Source organism: Cryptomeria japonica, unplaced genomic scaffold (assembly GCF_030272615.1).
Source record: "Cryptomeria japonica unplaced genomic scaffold, Sugi_1.0 HiC_scaffold_243, whole genome shotgun sequence".
Taxonomy (NCBI): domain Eukaryota; kingdom Viridiplantae; phylum Streptophyta; class Pinopsida; order Cupressales; family Cupressaceae; genus Cryptomeria; species Cryptomeria japonica.
This window is the reverse complement of record NW_026729065.1, coordinates 109,900-115,000: the sequence shown is the minus strand read 5'-3', so window position 1 is coordinate 115,000 and position 5,101 is coordinate 109,900. Positions and strand designations below refer to the sequence as shown.

At 62.8% G+C, this 5,101-nt stretch overlaps 1 non-coding gene across 1 annotated transcript; it reads right to left on the bottom strand.

Annotated features, from left to right (window-relative positions):
- Positions 1-2,383: 2,383 nt before the first annotated feature.
- LOC131869322 (5S ribosomal RNA) lies at positions 2,384-2,502 on the bottom strand. Its single transcript, XR_009367711.1, has one exon. It is a non-coding gene; the product is annotated as a 5S ribosomal RNA (ribosomal RNA).
- Between the last annotated feature and the right edge of the window lie 2,599 nt (positions 2,503-5,101).

Below are 5,101 nucleotides of genomic sequence, written 5' to 3'. Positions count from 1 at the left end.
TTGGAAGTTGGGTTAATTGCCCGGGCGCGCACCTTCGCCAGGGTGGGCACCTTGGTGCGCACACCTTGGCTGGGCTGCGCACCAGGGCGGGCTCAAGATGGCACCAGCATTCCCTTTTTCTCACTATCTTTCAAAACGGAAATTTTAAAATCTCGTTTTTTTTTTGCCTTTTATGGAAATTAGTGAAGGCATCGCATCAAAGGTGCGCACCTCGCTGCCCACCTTGGTGTGCTCCGAGGTGCCCACCACGGTGCGCAACGCCGGTGCGAACCCGGGAGCGCCCCGATGTGTGCTCCAAGGTGCGGCGTGCACGAAGTCGGACCCCGGTTTGCCCCGGGTGCGCACCTCGCGTGCACCTTGGTGCGCACACCTTGGCTGGGTTGCGCGGCCTGGTGGGCACCATGGTGCGCACCAAGGAGCGCTCCGAAGTGTGCTCCAAGGTGCGGCGTGCACGAAGTCGGAGCCCGGTTTGCCCCGGGTACGCACCTCGCGTGCACCTTCGCCGGGGTGGGCACCTCGGCTGGGTTGCGCGCCCTGGTGCGCACCAAGGAGCGCTCCGAAGTGTGCTCCAAGGTGCGGCGTGCACGAAGTCGGAGCCCGGTTTGCCCCGGGTGCGCACCTTCGCCGCGGTGCGCACCATGGCGTGCACGAAGTCGGAGCCCGGTTTGCCCCGGGTGCGCACCTCGCGTGCACCTTCGGCGGGGTTGCGCGCCCTGGTGGGCACCATGGTGCGCACCAAGGAGCGCTCCGAAGTGTGCTCCAAGGTGCGGCGTGCACGAAGTCGGAGCCCGGTTTGCCCCGGGTGCGCACCTCGCGTGCACCTTCGGCGGGGTTGCGCGCCCTGGTGGGCACCATGGTGCGCACCAAGGAGCGCTCCGAAGTGTGCTCCAAGGTGCGGCGTGCACGAAGTCGGAGCCCGGTTTGCCCCGGGTGCGCACCTCGCGTGCACCTTCGCCGCGGTGGGCACCATGGCGTGCACGAAGTCGGAGCCCGGTTTGCCCCGGGTGCGCACCTCGCGTGCACCTTCGCCGGGGTGGGCACCTCGGCTGGGTTGCGCGCCCTGGTGCGCACCAAGGAGCGCTCCGAAGTGTGCTCCAAGGTGCGGCGTGCACGAAGTCGGAGCCCGGTTTGCCCCGGGTGCGCACCTCGCGTGCACCTTCGCCAGGGTGGGCACCTCGGTGCGCACACCTTCTCAATGTTTTCTTGCCTTTTCTGGAAATTGGTGAAGGCAGCGCATCAAAGGTGCGCACCTCGGTGTGCTCCGAGGTGCCCACGAAGTCGAAAGTCGGGTTAATTGCATTGTTTTCCCCGGGTGCGCTCCGAGGTGCGCAACATCGGCGCGCACCAAGGAGGGCTCCGAAGTGTGCTCCAAGGTGCGCACGATGGCGTGCACCTCTGGTGCGCACGATTCGGAGCTCGGTTTGACCGGGGTGCGCACACCTTGGCTGGGTTGCGCACCTTTTGTGCGCTCCAAGGTGCGCACGAAGTCGGAGCTCGGTTTGCCCCGGGTGCGCACCTTCGCCAGGGTGCGCACCTTGATGCGCACGCCTTGGCTGGGCTGCGCACCTTGGTGGGCGCCATGGTGCGCACCTTTCGTGCGCTCCAAGGTGCGCACGAAGTCGGAGCTCGGTTTGCCCCGGGTGCGCACCTTGGTGGGCGCCATGGTGCACTCCGAGGTGCCCAAGATTGGTGCGCACCAAGGAGCGCTCCGAAGTGCGCTCCAAGGTGCGCGCGAAGTCGAAAGTTGGGTTAATTGTCCGGTTTGCCTCGGGTGCGCACCTTGCGTGCACCTTCGCCAGGGTGGGCGCCTTGGTGCGCACACCTTGGCTGGGCTGCGCACACCTTGGCACCCGCGTTTCCTTCATTTTAAATTTTTTTTTTTTACAATCTCTCAAGTGGGAAATTCTATAATCTCAACTTTTTTTGCCTTTTCAGGAAACTTTTGAATGGAGCGCATCATTGGTGCGCTCCGAAGTGTGCTCCAAAGCTCTCTCCAGCTGCGTGCACCTGCCCCGGCCGCGCACCCGGCCCCGCCCAGCTTCGCTCACCTGTCCCGGGCGTCTGGTGCGGAACCTTAGAGTAAGAAACATCACCGTGCACCTTGGCCAACGTGCGCGACTCGACCGAGCGCGCACTGGCCGAGGTGCACACCGATTTCACCTGGGTGCGCGCGCAGCACCTCGGGCGCACCGGGGTGCGCGCACAACGCCCGGGTTGCACCGTGGCCTGTGTGCTCGGGGCGCCTCGGGTGCGCGCTCGGTGTCGCCCCCGCGCGCGCGGTAGTGCGGGCAGCGCACCCCGGCCCGGCCCGGCCCCGACGAGAACGCAAACGGGCAAAAGGTTTATTCAAATAGCATTGCGATGCCCGGCGAAAAACTAAAAAAGGGTGCAACACCGGGACTTCCCGGGAGGTCACCCATCCCAGTACTACTCCGGCCCAAGCGCGCTTAACTGCGGAGTTCTGATGGGATCCGGTGCACTAACGCTGGTATGATCGCACCCGTTATGAGCTTGTCGCAGTGTGTACTTAGCAAACCGCGACCCACGTGCGAATCCACCCCGGCCACCCACCCCCGTCGAGGTGCACACCCTCCCTCGCGAAGTGCGCCCCGTTCGCCAAGTGTGAGCCCTGCCCGGGTGCGCGCACCTTGCTAGGGCGTCGGGTGTGCACCCGGCCCGGCCTACGTGCGTGCACCTGTAGGGGGCGTCGTGTGCGTGCAGTGTCCCGTCTGCAACGCGGTGCCCACACACCACCTCGGGCGCAACGACCTGCGCTCACATGTGGGCCGAGTGCACCTTGGTGCATGTTCGGGGCGCCTCGGGTGCACGCTCGATCTTGCCCCGGTGCACCAAGGCGCTCGGTTTGCCCCGGGTGCGCACTTGGTGCAAGGTGGGCACCCAAAATAGGGATCAAGCACCAAAACACAAGTTTCGGGATGCAAAATGGGACCCAAGGACCACAAATGCGTTCCAAGACCCATGATGGGTCCACGAGAACAAAAATGTGTTCCGAGACTTAATAAACAAATATTGGGTTTTAGGAGAAGAAACATGCTCTGATGCCCAAAACGAGAATCGACCCCGAAAAGGCCACAGGCCAAAAGTGGGATGCGAGACAAAAAAAAATGGGACCCGAGGACCAAAATTGGGTTCCCAGGTCGAAGACAGGGCAACCGGACAAGAAACGACCTCTAAGGCTCGAAATGAGTCCCGACGACTAAAACTTGACAAGAAGCACCCATCAGGCACCCAACTCGACACCCATGGGATGCCGACCCACCCGGGCTTCCACCTAGCACACCTTGGCACCCACCCACCCTCGCACCCAACCTCGCACCCAACTTAGCACCTTTGAACCCACATTGGCACTCACCCTGACCCTGGCACCTTGGAACCCACATTGGCACTCACCTTGACCCTGGCACCCACCTTTGCACTCACCTTGGGACCCACCCTGGCTCCCACCTCGGCACCCACCCAGACACCCACCTTGGTTCCTTGGCACCCACCTTGGATCCTTGGCACCCACCCCGACACCCACCTTGGCACGCAACTTGGCTACTTGCCACCCACCTTGGCTCCTTGACGCCCACCCCGACAACCACCCCGTGACCTACCCTGGCTAGGGTTGGTGCACACCCACCCTGGTGCCCACCTTGGCACCCACCCTATGACCCACCTTGGCACGCACCTTAGTACCCACCCCGTTACCCACCCTAGGACCCACCCCGTGACCCACCTTGGCCAGGGTGGGTGCCTTGGTGCGCACAACTTGCCTGGGCTGCACACCAGGGCGGGCTGAAGATGGCACCCGCGTTCCGTTTTTTTCACTATCTTTCAAAACGGAAATTTTAAAATCTCATTTTTTTCTTTTTTTTGCCTTTTCTGGAAATTAGTGAAGGCAGCGCATCAAAGGTGCGCAATGCTGGTGCGAACCCGGGAGCGCTCCGATGTGTGCTCCAAGGTGCGGCGTGCACGAAGTCCGAGCCCGGTTTGCCCCGGGTGCGCACCTCGCGTGCACCTTCGCCGGGGTGAGCACCTTGGCTGGGTTGCGCGCCCTGGTGCGTACCAAGGAGCGCTCTGAAGTGTGCTCCAAGGTGCGGCGTGCACGAAGTCGGAGCCCGGTTTGCCCCGGGTGTGCACCTCGGGTGCGCACCTCGCGTGCACCTTCGCTGCGGTGGGCACCTTGGCTGGGTTGCGCGCCTTGGTGGGCACCATGCAGTGCACGAAGTCGGAGCCCGGTTTGCCCCGGGCGCGCACCTCCGCCAGGGTGGGCACCTTGGTGCGCACAACTTGCCTGGGCTGCGCATCAGGAAGGGCTCAAGATGGCACCCGCGTTCCGTTTTTTTCACTATCTTTCAGAACGGAAATTTTAAAATATCGTTTTTTTTTGCCTTTTCTGGAAATTAGTGAAGGCAGCGCATCAAAGGTGCGCAACGCTGGTGCGAACCTGGGAGCGCTCCGATGTGTGCTCCAAGGTGCGGCGTGCACGAAGTCGGAGCCCGGTTTGCCTCGGGTGCGCCCTGGTGGGCACCATGGTGCGCACCAAGGAGCGCTCCGAAGTGTGCTCCAAGGTGCGGCCTGCACGAAGTCGGAGCCCGGTTTGCCCCGGGTGTGCACCTCGGGTGGGCACCTTGGTGCGCATGCCTTGCCTGGGCTGCGCACCAGGGCGGGCTCAAGATGGCACCCGCGTTCCTTTTTTTTCACTATCTTTCAAAACGGAAATTTTAAAATCTCATTTTTTTTTGCCTTTTTCTGGAAATTAGTGAAGGCAGCGCATCAAAGGTGCGCACCTCGCTGCCCACCACGGTGCGCAACGCCGGTGGGCACCCGGGAGTGCTTCGAAGTGTGCTCCAAGGTGCTGCGTGCACGTTGTCGGAGCCCGGTTTGCCCCGGGTGCGCACCTCGCGTGCACCTTCGTCGGGGTGGGCACCTTGGCTTGGTTTGCCCCGGCTGCGCTCCGAAGCGGGGTTATTGGAGCGCCGCCTCTTTTTTTGTCGGAGCGTTTGGTGGGGTTTCTCGCATTGGCTCTTCCGAGGCCCGGTTGCCACCCTGGCGCGCACGAAGTCGGAAGTAGGGTTAATTGCCCGGGTGCGCACCT